Source organism: Panthera pardus, unplaced genomic scaffold (assembly GCF_024362965.1).
Source record: "Panthera pardus isolate Hobbes unplaced genomic scaffold, ASM2436296v1 HiC_scaffold_20, whole genome shotgun sequence".
In the NCBI taxonomy this organism is placed as follows: Eukaryota; Metazoa; Chordata; class Mammalia; order Carnivora; family Felidae; genus Panthera; species Panthera pardus.
In genome coordinates, this window is record NW_026526766.1 from 51,985,558 (window position 1) to 52,001,774 (window position 16,217).

The 16,217-nt window shown below is 41.1% G+C and overlaps 1 protein-coding gene across 7 annotated transcripts in view; it reads right to left on the minus strand.

The window, feature by feature from the left end:
- The window catches only part of LINGO2 (leucine rich repeat and Ig domain containing 2), a 1,147,525-nt gene extending 1,135,609 nt beyond the window's left edge, over positions 1 to 11,916 (minus strand). For 5 of the 7 annotated variants that reach the window (XR_008424224.1, XM_019424194.2, XM_019424191.2 and 2 more), the window contains exon 1: positions 11,608 to 11,916. The gene's annotated coding sequence lies outside the window, so the exon portion shown is untranslated. Of the gene's footprint in view, positions 1 to 10,739; positions 10,924 to 11,607 lie in introns of those variants that run through there. The other 2 variants (XM_019424195.2, XM_019424193.2) reach the window with 2 other exon arrangements.
- Positions 11,917 to 16,217: the final 4,301 nt, after the last annotated feature.

Consider the following 16,217-nt stretch of genomic DNA (forward strand, 5'->3'; position numbering starts at 1 on the left):
TCTATTGATCCTGCCTGGATATTCTGGAAAAGGATATTTCATGTAGGGGGCTCCCAGTGTACAAAGCTATGCAGATACATTAAAAATTAAATAGTTTTATCAGTAAGTACTAGATTATTTTACCTTTAAATACTATTTCCAACATATCAAAACTTAGTATGAATTATTAATTAAATTCATTAGCACTTTATTCTTATAAAGCAATTAGTACACTTGATTCTACATTCTTTCTTCTCCCACAAGAACTAAATGGTAAGATGAGTGATTATCTCCCCCAAATGCAAAAACTTCTCCATGTTTTTCTACCATTACTAGTGATAAAACTTCTGATTATCATCCATATTCTAAAGCTTTAATTTTAAATCATTAATTTCTATTGAATCAAACTGTGTACCCTCCCTTGAACTTTACATTAACATAATCATTGAATGTTCTTTTTCTAAGCTTTGCTCCCCTCATCCCTCTCTCTATAAAATGCACAGTAGGTTCTCCTGTAGACAGAAAAGAGAAGTAAAAGTTCCAGGTCCAACAAGACAGTCATCCAATGTACCTCTACTCAACAGCTTTTGCTAAGCTCCATAAGCACCTATAATAACATGCACAATTCATTTCATATCATATTTCACATTAATTTTATCAGTCTCATTCATACATATTTTCAAGGAGAATGAATGACAAAATAATCCATTCTTTATTTTGATTATAATTTCTCTGCCAAAGATACACTACATTTTTGTTCAAAGTTTACATAGTACCCTGCAAGAATCTTGAATACTGAACCAACCGTAAATGCTTCCCTCTTAATTTTAGCATCTACAAAAATAAGATCATTAACATATGAATATGTTCTAGAATGCTCTCCAGTAATTTTAGTCAAAAAAGTTCTTTAGGAAAGAACAGGCAACAGGGCATCTGGGTGGCTCAGTTGGTTAAGCATCTGGCCCTCGGTTTCAGCTCTGGTCAAGATCTCAGGGTTCATGAATTCAAGCCTCGAGTTGCGATCTGCACTGACAGGGCAGGGCCTGCTTGGAGTTCTTTCTCTCTCTCCTCCTTCTCCTCCTCCTCCTCCTCCTCCTCCTCCTCCTCCTCCTCCTCCTCCTCCTCCTCCTCCTCACCCACTCATGCTGTCTCTTGTCTTTCTCAAAATAATAAACTAAAAAAAAAAAAAAAAAGAAAGAAAAGATGGAATGCCATCAATCTAATTTGGTTATGTAGAATGAGTTTTTATGGCAAACAATAAAAAAATATCAATTAAAGCCATGTACAGAATCATAAAACAACCCACTATAGGCTCCACTGTTTAAGGGTATGTTAGACAATTACTTGGAGGAGGTATGCTGGAAGGCATATATCCGAGACACAGGTAAATGCATTAGATGGGTAAGTCCCCTCAAAGAAAAGATGAAGGGAGGGGCATCTGTGGTGTATCTGCTAGTACCCTCTTACCCACACAGGCTGGCTCTTTTGCCTCGCTGCCCCAATTCTGACACAAAAATGAACTCTGTTGTCAGTCTGTACTAGGCATCCAGTTGCATTAATGTTACTAAGACTTATGCGACTCTGAAGATTTAGAGATCACAGGAAGCAGTGCCACTGTACAAGGTTTAACACTGTATTTTTAAAATTCCCATGTACCATCTGTCTTCTCAAATCTTTTCTGGTCCCTGACCACTTAATCCTCTTGCCTCTTACCCACACAGTACACAGTCTCACTCTTCTCTCATTTCTTATGCAATATAGTTTCCTACTTTGTGAAAGGGGACCTCAGGTAGCTCTTTCACTTTGAAATTATGTTATTTCTGTAATGCTGAATCTTCCAATGATGTATTTTACTTTTATAATCAGAAAGAAAGAAAAATGATTTAAAATTACATATGGAGAAAAAGACATCAATTAGGTTAACTAAAAAACAAGGATATGCTTCAAACAACTGTGAATCCCTAGCATTTAAGACGATGCATTTGTTCATAGTGGGTGCTCAATGAATGCTGACTGTGATATGAAAATTATTGCACGTGAGAGATTCATGTAACAACACATGGGAAGTTAATGTGATAAGAAAGTAGAGTATGTATTTATTTATTTTTAATTTTTTTTAATGCTTATTAATTTTTGAGAGAGACAGAGACAGAGCACAAGCAGGGGAGGGGCAGAGAGAGACAGACACAGAATCCAAAGCAGCCTCCAGGCTCTGAGCTGTGAGCACAAAGCCTGACGTGGGGCTCGAACCCACAAACCATGAGATCATGACCTGAGCTGAAGTCGGACACTTAAACGACTGAGCCACCCAGGCGCCCCTGAGTATGTATTTTTTTTTTAATGTTTTATATTTAATTTTTGAGATCGAGACAGAGCACGAGCAGGGGAGGGGCAGAGAGAGAAGGAGACACAGAATCTGAAGCAGGCTCCAGGCTCTGAGCTGTCAGCACAGAGCCCGATGTGGGGCTCGAACCCAAGAACCGCAAGATCATGACCTGATTCAAAGTCCAATGCTTAACCGACTGAGCCACCCAGGTGCCCTGTATTTCTTAAACACTGGATAGGCAAGTTACTGGATATGAAAGGAAATAAAATGAGGTGGGAAAGAAGAATGGTTTGAATTAGTTTATTACAAGGTTCTCTACCAAGTGCTCACTAGGTACCAGACATGTCTTAAATATTCCCATCCCTCTCCTAACACTCATGGGTAAATCCACACCATTCTACTTAGTTTCTTTTCTGCAAAAAACACAATTTCTCATTACATATTCAATTTATTTCAGTTTCATTATAGTTCTCTCCCACAATAGCCTGTAAGTCTTTCAAAAGAATTATATCTGCCCCTTCCCACAAATAATATATACAGAAGGCCTATCCTAGTGCTTAACACAGAGGAGGTATATAATAAATACCTGTTGACTATATCAATCAACCTACCATAGACTAAGTATTGTTCTACAATTACATTGTTCTTCTTAATCTCTAATATATAATGCAGATTTTTCTCTGATGATATTTAAAGAACTGTAACACTCTGTTTACCTTATTAAACCAGCAACAGAATCCATTGTATTCATACTCCAAAGTTTATTGAACTATATTCCCAAGGGATGTCTGGGTTTTTTGTTGTTGTTTTGTTTTCTTTTGTTTTTCAGTTCTTCAGTAAGCAAGCAGTTGAGCATGTCTTCCTCTTCCTTGGCAATCTATCTGCCTTTTTGAGTTTTTTCTTGCCTTGATTGGATAGAATTTCCAATATAACATTGAGTAGAAGTGATGAGAGCAGACATTCTTGTCTTCCTTCTCAGATTACAGCAAAAGCAGTTGGTCTTTTGCCATTAAATATCGTATCAGCTACAGGCTTACTGCAGATATTCTATATCAAGCTGAGGAACTTCTCTTATATACCTAGAGTATTTGCTAAGAGTTTTTATCAAGAATAAATGTTGGGTTTTCTCAAATACTTTCATTGCATCTACTGAGATGATCATGTACTTTTTATTTCTCATTCTGTTAAAGTGAACTACATGGATTGATTTTCTAATGTTTAACTACCACTGCATTTGGGAGATGAACCCAACTTGGTCACGATGTATTACCTTTTCATATACTGTTGATTTATATTTGTTAAAGTTTTATTAATACTGTTTACATCATGTTCATGAAGGGTACTGGTCTGTACTTTCCTTTCTTTATATTGCCTTCTCATGGTATCGGTATCAGGGCAATGCTAGCTTCATGGGATAAAATATAAAGTGTTTCCTCCTCTACAACATCCTGGAAGAGATTGTGCAGAATTAGTATTATTTCTTCCTTAAGTGTTCAGACATTTTATTAGTGAGGTCACCTGCACCTGGGGTTTACTTTGTGGGAAGACTTAGTGGAGTACTGTTTTGTTTGGAATTGTGGTTATTCATACAGCTGTATTGAGATATAATTTATCTACCATAAAATGTACTCATTTTATGTAAACAATGCAATGACTTTTAGTAAATATATAGATTTGTGTAACCACAGTCACAATCCAATTACAGAATAGTTGTTTCACCACAAAAGATTCCTCATGCCCATTTGTAGTAACTTATCATCCCCACTCCCAGGGCCTGACAAACACTAATCTACTTGCAAATTCTGTAAATTCGCTTCTCTGGACATTTTGTATAAATGGAAGCACACAATATGTGGTCTTTTGTGTCTGGCTTCTTTTTTTAGCATAATGTTTTTCAGGTTTTTCTCATGTTATAGCATACATCAGTATTTCATTCCTTTTTCTTGCAGAATATTACTCCATGGTATGAATATATCTTATTTTTGTACTCATCAGCTGATTTGACATAGGAAGGTTTTAACTACTAACACAATTTCTCTACAGGATATGAAGCTACTTAGTATGTATGTTTTTCTTTTATATACATAATAAATCTTTGTAAATTGATGAGAGCATTTTGGAAGATACATTCCTAGAAGAGGAACTATGAAGCCAATTATTATGAACATTAGTAATGTAACAGATATTTAAATAATAAGTATTTACATTTCATTCCAATGGGGTTAAACTGATACACAATATCTCCAATTATATGTATGAGTTCTGTTCTCCCACTCCATTAACAACATAGGAAATCTATCAGTGTTCACATCTTTGTACTAACTCATCACCAAGACTATCTCACTATTGTGTAAATGTGCACTGTTTCAATTATTTCTGAAGTTATATATTTATTGCTCTTTTAAATTCTACTCCACCTTAGATCAATTTCCTCCCCTCTTTTTTTTTTATTTTTTTTTAATTTTTTTTAATGTTTATTTTATTATTTTTGAGACAGAGAGAGACAGAGCATGAACACGGGAGGGGCAGAGAGAGAGGGAGACACAGAATCGGAAGCAGGCTCCAGGCTCTGAGCCATCAGTCCAGAGCCCGACGCGGGGCTCGAACTCACAGACTGCGAGATCGTGACCTGAGCCGAAGTCGGGCGCTTAACCGACTGAGCCACCCAGGAGCCCCAATTTCCTCCCCTCTTTATGAGAACTCCCCAGGCCACTCTCATCTCACCCTATCCTGAATTGCCTGCTTATACAACTCTTGTATTGTTATGATTACTCTCTGTAGTCTTGTGAACAATAGATACTTAAGAATTTTCTGAATGAGTTGACAGACTATTCTTTGTTAACTTCCAGTTCACTTTTTGCCTTCTGTCTTTAACAATATTACAAGATTCTTAAGCACAAAATATAATATACATACACCATTCAATCCTGAATATCATAAAGAAAATCACTTTAATGTCAGTAAGTATTTGAGAATTAATTGATGTGAATGTAACTAACTGAGGCCAAAGCTAGGGTTTTTCATTACCTGCAATGAAATTAATGGCAAACCATAAAGAAAAACCATCTGCAAGCCATAATCATATACTTAACTAATGGGTAATAGTCAAGAATATAATTACACAAGGACTATGAACTGCTTTTAAAAGGAGATTTAAGTATCTATAATACATATTATACATAATACATAATCTATATTAATACATATAATACATATTATACATAATACATAATCTATAATATGCAGTATACTATCTAATATATGTAAAATATTATATGAATGTATCATAATATATGTAATATACACTATATAATACATATAATACAATGTATATAAGAGTATAGTATATATGAAGTATAGTATGCAAAGTATATATACAGAGAGAGACAGAAAGAGGGGAGAGAGAAAAAAATATATAGAAAAGTCCAATTAAAAAATAGTTGAGAAGATAAAGACTCTTTCTCTTTGACAAATGAAGCCCACCATTTCAAAATCAACATTTATCACAAGGCACTGTTGTTGGCTCCCCTGGTACACCAGGAGCAATACAGTTTTTATGCTAATTATTTCCCTTCATGCTGGCTACTAGATAGATATCTTGCAGCTAACCATAGTTACATTATAATAGAATGAGATTGTATGAAGACACAAAATCCTCTTATGCAGTCCAATTTAGAATCCATTTCAAAAACTCTCTAGTGCTATACCTAGAAACTGAAATGTGCTGGGAATCTTAGATTTTTGCATATATTTCCGTTACACTGGATTTGGGCAAAGATTTTTGTAAAGACAATAATTCTCTTTTTTTTTTACAGAAAATTTGATATTATGTTCTATTACATCTGCAATAAAAAATGTAATTTGTTTTTTTAGGCTAAGTTCCTAGGTTTACATTTAGTCTTACTAATACTATTAGAGAAAATACACTTGTAGTTTATATTAACAATGAAACTAAAATTCTAGGGGAAGAAATGGTATCTGTCTTATCCTTGCAACTGGTACAGATAAGCTGTTCCTAATATTAACTAGTGTTTACATGTAGAAAAGCAACAAAAATTATTCTAGTCCAAATTCTAGCAGGCACCATACTTTATCAAAAGAGCACATAATTATTTCAATGGGGCTTTTAAAGTTTTATTCAAATCAATGAGTCATGTAATATCTATCATTTACTTTCTTACTAATTCACCTGATTAAAATAATCTATAAATAATATTACTAGTTTTTAATAAAATAAGACAAATGGACTATCAGCATTCCTGAGAAAATTCCATTGTAAAAATGAAGACACTGTATTAGTTTTGTGTCAAACATCACAAATTAAACCATTGAATCAACATTTTAAAGAAAAATATTTTTAAACTGCTCATACAAAATGGGTAACTAACCTGATAATAATGAAATCAATGGAAATTGCTACTTGCATTGCAGTAAGTATTCACAAGAAGAAAAATGTAGAATGCTTTAAAAAGGCAGGGGGGGTTCCATTTAAACCTTATTTATTCAAAAATAGTTTCCTCTTCTTTTCTTTTTCTTCTTTTATCATCATACCTCTTTAAAAGCAACTCGAATGCTCAGATGTCTCTCACAGTAGGCATCACATAATTTTTACCATATTAATAATAACTTTGAGGAAAGCATCCCACATACATATATATTAATGTAAATTTTACTTTCATGATACTCATTAATAGTCCCCTGGGCAGGTGGGGTGGGGGACAACAACAACTCTCATCAAAGGCATTTCAAAATCCATGCTTCATTATGGACGTTTGATAGATATTCTTTAAATAGAGTTAATTTACTTTTCTATCAAGTGTTACAAGGTTTGATATTTACTTGCCACCTGAAAGGTTTGGGAGTTTTCTTTGGTTTTTGTTTTTTTTTTTTTCTTCTCTTTTCAAAGCTTAAAGCTAGGTGTGGTCAAGTTTTAAATACAAGAAGACAGTGTGTAGCTTTTAATTTTCCCCATTTTGCAGAATTCAACACTGAGCCTTAGAAAAACAAGACAGCTTTTCAAAAGTGACACCATTAGTGGCAAGAGAGAAGTAGAATTCAAGCCTTCTAAAACCAAATCCAGTGATTTTTTTCTACTTCATGCTGCCTCCTGGTGGCACTGAATTAGTTTCTCTTGGGAGATTTTTGGATACTAGATTTTCTCTTGGAGGACATTTAAAAACTGTTTAGCAACTGGTATTTGATGAATGACACAAAGAGAATTACATTTAGTAAAGACTTAGATGGAGTTAAGGATTTTCCAAAATGGATTACTAATTTCTGACCAGGTATAAATTGACAGGTATAACTCAACTATTTGCTTACTGTGAATATTTCAGGTTTGATTGCATTGGCCAGATGCACATGGACAAAGTATCAGCTACATGGAAATAAGTCACTCAAAGCACAAATGCACCATGTTTCAAGGCAGCCCATCCACCTCCAGGGACTACTATCCAGGCTTGTGGAGAAACAAGGAGCTAGAACCAGACACAAGAAGTACCAACAAAGTAAGAGAGAACCACCAGCTGATGACTTCTGCTCCCTCAAGAATCATCCCCACACTCTAGCAGGTTTCTTCTATATACATTTTAAAACTAAACACAACAGTCAATATTTTAAAACTACATCCCATTAAAAAATTTATCAATTGATCATTGTAAACTAACTGTAATTTTGGCATGGCTTTTTTTCTGAAGAAAATATTTAACCAAAAGAAAGAAAAAAGAAAAGAATGAAAGAAAGAAGGGAGGGAGGGTAGAAGGAAGGAAGAAGGGCAGAATGAAAAATATTAATATTACATTTAAGTTTAAATTTTTTAAAATGTTGCTGAGAGAAGAAATAATAGACATACATGCAGTTAGAGTATTTAACCTGTCTCTCCTATCCTCTTTTCATTTCCTCATCAAACATCTTTTTAAAGCTCAACTGATTTTCTTTCAGGAAATATGATCTTTTATGATTAGATAGTTCTTAAAGTTCTTTACACTGAAATAGCCCCTAAACCATAAAAGGAAAGGGCTTGGTGAAATAGTTCCTCATCAAAATTATAAATGGAGTCCCCACAGGTTGAGGGTTATGACAAAGAGGGAAACATTCATGTAAATTCAGAAAACTGATTTTTCCCCCCAAGCCCGCATCCTGCCTTATAGGTAAAATGCAACCAAACTGGAGAATCACTAACTGGCAAGCTTTTTTTTTTTTTTTTTTTTTTTTTTTTTTTTTGCATCTAGTGACCTCCTCTCCTTGTACTACAGGAAAACATTTCCACCTAGAGTCCTTTCACAGAATATCTAGAGACCAAATGAAATCAACCATAATGACTACCAGAGCCAGATAATAATCAGTTTTTAATTGAAGCATCAAGCCAATTAATTTGTGACAACATCCTATCACCTCTTATTCTTGACATGAAGTTTCAGAGGACTCAAAAACAGTTTTCAGGTCCATAGCATCCCTGGAACATTTCAGTGTTTGGTCTCTTTTAAAATCACATTTATTAGAGACAGAAAAACCTCTTTGTGGAGATAGAGTCCTAAAACTGAATCTGAGGTTACAAACCAGCCTCACTAGTTTGGTTCAGTTAAGTGTCAAGAAACACAACATTTTTTATTCATCACGTATACAGATTCCTCATACTAGGAGATCTCCCTCTGGTTTCAGAGATCTCTTTCACAATGAAAGCTGAGCCCTTATTGTGTATTTGTCTTGGTTAATTCAATTCAACAAATAATTTGTATCTATCTATGCACACAGATAAGTACATTTAGATTAGTAACTATTTTTTCGTCACACAATAAGATTTCTACAACAGTTTATTTTAAGAATTTAAGCTATCCTTCTTGAGATTTCAACAAGATATTTATTCTTGTCTTCTACCCAGAGCTCCATACAATGCAATACATTTAACGACAAACTTTATATAAATCTTCCTTGAGATCATGCCATGTGTGATTCTGGAATGAGAAACATCAGTAAATTGGCCTGTTTTCACTTGCACTAAATTACACTTATTATATAATATTAACTCACATATTTACCTTGATCAAAAGTAACAGATGTCCGACACATAACCAAACCACTATGGTCCTCACCAATAGGCAGACCATTCCATTTAAATTCTTAGGGTGAAATATCAGACAGTATCTCACAAGACATTTTACTGTTTTTCAGCAGGAAGTGCTTCACGTTTTTCTGCCTCACACTCTAACTGTATTGGAAGTAATGCAAGCTACTGGATGATGGTGGTAGTAACTACAGAACATCCCCTTCTTTTAAAATGCTACCCACTGCTTCATCCCTGAAAAAAGAAATATTTGGCACTCCTTCCCTATGTGGCCCAATATTTCACAAACGCTGGATCTCAGGTTTTATTCAGTATTCCTAGGACAGTCCATGGCCCATCACATTTCCTGCCTTCCTTCAGTGTTATTCTGCAGGAGGTTTATTATCACAAGTCATGTTTGTGAAGAGCCACCTTTGGAAGACTGAAATTGCATTACTGAATGTAAAATGACCACATATGGTATGCACAAACACAACACAGCACAATGAAAATCACATACATTTCCTGCTGCCTGACAGACACGATGTAATCATGCCAAAGCACACACAATACCCGCTTTTTTTTTTTTTTTGGCCTAGACACAATCATCAAACATACTCTGTGCCCACCGTGCCCAAGGCAATACCTAGCAGAAATGATTTCTGTTAGTAGCTTGAGCAAGGATTATGTCAAAGACAGTGTGAAATGTGAGCTGAATCAGACTTTATCAAATAATCTGGAACTCCAAGGCTATTTCCCAGCACCCCCCACCCTATACACAAGCTTAACTTCACCCTCCTTCCTTCCCTGATGTTCTGGCCATGACTTCCCTCTCATTCTCCTCTCTCTCTCTCTCTCTCTCTCTCTCTCTCTCTCTCTCTCTCTCTCTCTCTCTCTCTCTCTCCCCAAGTCTCTCAGCAGCTTCGATCCGTTCTCAGAGCCAAACCCTTGGGAAAAGAAATCAGTTAAATGCGAGATGGTGAGACCTCATCATCAGGTGAGAAGGACAGGGGAGGAAAAGAAGAGGGTGTGGTACTCTTTTCTTCACCACACCCCAACCCTGGAGTCGCGCACTTCAAGTCCACTGCGGCTCAGGGGAGCACAACGGGTCCCCTCGCTCACCTTGGAGCAGCCCGGCCCCAAACCAGCCACCCGGCACTCTCTGCAGAAAACTTCCCTCAAAGCAGTCAAATATTCGGGGGAGGGAGGGGGGGGTGAAATTGGAGACTAGTTCGAATACACATTCTACGGAGCTCCTCGGAACAGGACTGAAAGGCACCTTTAGATATGGACCCTACAGACCCGCACCCTCCACTCCCTCCCACCCTGCGCGTTAGGCTGAGGGGGTACGGAGAAGCGCGGGGCGAAAGGAGTGGAGAAAGGGGACGTTACCTCCCGGGACTGCCCTCAGGGCGCGGGCCAGGATCGCCCTCTCGAAGTGTCTCCGACTCTGGGGCACAGCTTTCCCGAGCTCAGCCCGGAATCGGACCCGCGTCCCCCGCAGCTCTGCGCTCGGCCAGGAGGCGCGCCAGGACTCCGGCTCACGTCCCCCGCCCTAGCCGGGCTCGCCTCCCCCTGCCGCGCCCGCTCCACCACCCCGCGGGCACGCTCGCTCCCCGCGCTCGCCCCTCCGCCTCCCGGCGCCCCCACACCCACCCGCTCCGCGGCGCCCGCTGGGAGCCTCTAGCGGAGGCGAAGGGAACCGCAGCAGACCCGCGGCGCCTGGGCTCCGACGCCCGCTCCAAGAAGCCAGCCAGGCGGCGGCGTGGGCTTCGCGCGCCCCGCGATCCGCCGGCCGGATGCCGCCGCCCCCACTTGCCCACCTGCGCCAGGCTCACCTGCCACCGCATCCTGGCGGCGTTCGCCGGTGCCCACAGCGCTGAGTGGCGACGAGGGGATGGGTCTGCGGTGCTAGCGGCGGTTAAAAAAAAAAAAAAAAAAATCTCGCCGGAAACACACGCACGAATCCACGCTGTAAATCAGCCCAGACAAGTCGACCCAGCTACACACCTATTTCCAATAGGCTCCAAAAAGTGTAAGGTCAGGACACCAGAACACTCCCTTCGGTTGCTGCCTCCCACCTGGGCACCGGCGGCACCGGCTACTCCCTGACTTGTCCGCTCCAAGGCACTCGCGCGGCTTGAGCAATCTCGTGGCGACGCCCGGAGAGATCATCCTAACTTGGCTTAAGCCCCCACCCCATCCCCGACATCTATTTTAAGTTATTCTTCTTCCTGGCGGTGCTTGTGCTGCCTCTTACCTTGAAACGCTGTTAATTCTCGTTCGCGTCCTTAAAATCCAAAGCCAAGGATGCGTTGCACACAAGTCCAAGCTTTTACTTGTCCCCCCACCCACCCACCCCTGGCCTCAGCTCTGCCGGCTTTTCCTTCCGAAGGGATCGGGAGGTGATGGCGGTTTCAAAGCCCTCGCGCTGGAGGCGCCTCTAAATCTTCACGCCCGTGGAAACGGGGACGGGGACAACCTTTCCGGCGTCCGGAAGCCTCCCAGCCCCTCCTCCGTCAACTTGGCTTTTCTATTTAATTTTCTTCGTTCGCCCTCCAGGCCCATCGGTCAGTTCGGCGGCATCAGGCAGGAGAGAAGCGCCTATCCTCAGCTGTGGCCGCTCCTCCCTTTCTCTGGATGAAAACCCCTCCCCCTCCTCTCCCCCGATTTGGGGAAAGCTTCTACCTTCTGCCCGGATTTGGGCGGGGGGTAGAGCACAGCTGAGAGGTGCTGGAAGAAGAGCCACTCCAAGGCACAGCTTCAGAAATCCATCTCCCTGGGCAGCCCTTCGCCAAGGTGCCCGCTCTGAGGAAACTTTGAGGGGAGGCAGCGGCAGCCGAGGGGGCTGAGCGGGCGGCCGGCGGCGGGCGCCAGGTGAGGAGCCTGCGAAGACGCGGCTGCAAGGAGGTGGGACGCCAGGCAGGCGGGCGGCAGGCGGCTGGATCCCGGCGACCGGGCTCGGCGCGCGGGCTGCGCACACACACCCCCGCGCGCGCGCGCAGCAACACACGCACGCCCAGCCCCGCGCCGGCGGCCCCAGGCCACTGGCGAGCGAGAAGTCGCGAGGAGCGAAGCGGGGCAGGGGCTCCCCGGATGCAGGAGACGGGGAGACTCAGTCACTCCTCCCTAGTTAGCGGATTGCTGCTGGCAGGCAGTTCCTCGCCGCCAGCCCTCAAGTGCGTTCGGCCGCCTCTCTGGTCCCTGCCCTCCCAGGTATCTCGGCTCCCAGCCTCTTTTCCTCGAAGCCAGTTACTCTCCGGGCAGCCTGCGTGAGGTCGCCGGACTAAAGATTAACCCGGTCCCGGTCTCCACCCTCCAGAGCCACCTCCGCCCCTTTCGCGGAGCACTGAAGTGGCTGCCGCAGCCAGCGAGGGAGCCGAGGGGCTCCCCGAGGTCTTTCGAATAGAGGAGCCAACGCATATTTTCCTGGAATATACAGTCCCCTCTCATGCCCCCTTTCCTGCGTACTCCATCACGTAACATTTTCCCAGGAGCCCCTGAAACTCAGGTAGATTTTTCAAAAAGGAACTGCCCAGGGATTTGTGACGCCCAGCTTTTGGAACCGGGCTAATGCACTGTCTACGCTTATATTGTAAAGTGGACGGTAGCAGGTGAAGGGCTCAGCTGGAGAAAGGGAGGGATTAGGAGTCTGGAGACTCAGCCCCTTTAGCAGCCATTTCCGACGTTTCGCACCAAGTGTAGGTGTCCTGCTCTCGGTCTAGCTCCTTTCCCAACTTCTGCCTCTTCTCTGACAGCCGGGAAGGATCACTGGGTGCCACCCAGCTGGGGAGCCCCAAGCCGGAGACACTCCTCTCTCAGAACAGCCCCAGGCTCTTTCACTCCTCCCCGGAGAAGGAGACTCCCAGCGGGAGGGAGTTTGTCTTACCCAGACTGGGATTCTGGAATTGCTCTCCGAAAGTAAACTTATACCCTCCGGGTTTTGGGGTTTTTGTTTGTTTGTTTGTTTGTTTGTTTGTTGGTATTTTTTTTTAACCGTGGCTCGCCTTTGTGCTCTGGAAGGTCGCTACACCAGCAGAGCGTTACTCTGCCATCCCAAGGGCTGGCCAGGCCGAGGACTGCTGTGGGTTTTTTCACTCCAGAGCTTCGAGAATCTCTGCAGCTTGGGACCTGACGGAAGGAAACACAAAAAGTTGCGCAGCGAGGAGATGGCGCGAGCTTCTCTTGCCCCCACTCTGGGCGCCTGGCTCCGCCAAGGTCTCCCTTCAGGTAGCTCTTGCCTGGCTCTGGGAATCCGCTTCGAGTTGAAAGGCAGCCGACTTTGCCGGGAAGACAGTGCATGAATGCCAAAGCCGAAGGTACAGTTGCCGAGGCGCAAAAGTGGAACAAGTGGATGATTTGGTGCAAAAGATGAAACTTGTGTTGATAGGAGTCCTAGCGGCGCTACTCACAGCTCAGAAATCCATCCAGAGCGTTCGAAGGTGAGCCTTGCCGCGCGCAGAGTCTGTGGACCAATAGCTACCAATTTCAGGAAAGAACCTGCTTTGGATTCGGTTTGAGCCGACTCTGGAGGAAGCAGAGACCAAGGGAGACTGTCCATTTGAGAGGGTGATGGATCATTCGATGCTGTCCCTCGGAACCAGGGAACCTCTGGCAACACCTTCTCGCTAACTTGCGTCTGTGCAAAAGGCTACTCACACAGTCACGCTTGGGGAATCGCAGCGCGCAGTTCCCACGGACTGGCTTCCCTTCTGATGCAGTTAAGAGAAAAGCTTGAAGCTCAACCCGGGAGCCTGCATGAAGAAGTCAATAATGAATTTGGTGGTGAGATACTAAAGGATAAAGAGGCGTTTAATTTCTGTGTGAATTAGTTTGCCCGGAGCGACTTTTTAGGTTTAGTATTCCAAGATGTATCACGGACAGACACCGACTTTTTGCAGAATTGCAAGTGGAGGATGTTCCCAGTGTTTTTTAACCCGGTGTAAATCTGTACATTGTCAGCTTGCCACAAGGTTGGATGCTCCTAGGAGTTTTGATTCTCACTCATAATTAATAAGTGCTAATCGACTGTTTCTGGTAATGAAGTGAAGTGGCAGTAATAGTTATAATGAACTATTTCCGACAAAGGCCATCTAGCTTGTGAGTTCTGTTGACATAAGCCTACAGATTAATAATAAAATACTGTGGCTATTAGACAAGAATTGCAGAACTTAGTGGAGGGACTTAGTGGAGGGACTTGAAAGAAAATTTGGAATTCAGAGTTTACTCCTCTTCATAAAGATTCTGGCTGGTAATTCCTTTCCTGGTTGCTGTTTTTGTGCAGGCTGCTGTCTGCTACTAAAGGGCTCTCTTTTAAATAAGTAAACAGGACTTTTACACATTTCGTACCTGAAAAGTTGTCTTATAGTTTTGGAAAATGTTGTGGAAGGTCCGAGGAGTATTTTTCACTTACCTTGAGCTTTTGGTTTACAAGATGTGTAGGCAACAGTGGTAGTCAGAGGTATGATATTCTTGATATTTAAGCAGCTTCAATGAAATAAAAAGGTCTGTGGATTTATGGACCCTTCAAGAAGCATTCACTTCTCCTCAAAAAGTGCAGTTTCCTCAATGACTTGATTATTGCAAAACCAAACTCACATTTATTGTTATACAAAAAACAAAAACAAAAAAACAAAACAGGATGTGAGGGTGTGAATCACTTTTCCCTCCCACTTTTCACACTATGCTTTTATGAGGAAAAATAGTTGACAATAAACAAAAGAATCAAATCTCAAGGTCAGTGGATTCACTTCATTCCCTATACTTCAGATGAGTCTACATTATCAAGAAAAAATTATTGAGGCTCAAAGGTACTCCAGGAGCCCTCCGAATCCCACCAGTAAATTCAAATAACTACTTCATTGTTCCGGTGTTATATATTTCCCTATATTCTGTGACAAGTGAAAATTGAAGTTGGTATATGGTATCTCTTCCAGTGAAAACTTTCTTGAACCTTTTATTTCTTTGAGATAATTGCTGAGGAAAATGTATTTTCAGATCACTTTTCTTCCCAGGAGATAGCATTTAATCTACTGGTGTATTGCTTGTTATAAATTAAAGTTATTCTTTGCTTACTGGCATGCCTTTCCCACTGTACTATAAGCCCCAGGAGCAAGATGGTGTTGTATACATTGCTGTCCCCCAACATCCAGTACAGAATCTATCTCAGAATAGATGCATATAATAATGTTGGGGATGATAATGAAAGCTACCATTTACTGAGTAACTATTATATGATGTGATTGAGGTACATTTTCTCAGTTGATCCTCTTTATATCCCTCTGGTCTAAATTGTATATTCTCAAATTGTGGGGAAATTGATGCCTATGTAAATTTATCCAAGATCACAAAGCTATTTTCACAAACGAGGTGGGATTAGAATCTATATGCGCTTGACTCTGAAGCCTGGACTATTAACAACTTTGCTCTATTCAAATAGCCAGGCACCACATGTTCAATATATATATATATATACACACACATATATATATATATATATATATGTGTATGTATATATAAATATATGTATTTAATGTGGAATATAAGAATATGTCAAATTTAGAATAAATTCCTTAGCACTAATGCAATATAATCAATATCAGTTTAAGTGTGGAACATTGAAACAGTGTAGTTCTCATGTTAAAATATGATACTGTCTTCTAGGAATTATTGCCACAAGAATGCCAAATATAAGTTTTGTTTTTAGTTTTTTGAGGGAAGGGGATTGGGACACCATGAATTTAAAGTTAGAGAAAACTTTTCATTGTTCATTTCCATGTTGATTTCCTTATGTTAAAAAAAGAAGGGAAAGCTGTTAGAAAATTTCAGTAATGCAAGATGAATAAATTCTAGAGATTGGCAAAATATTGT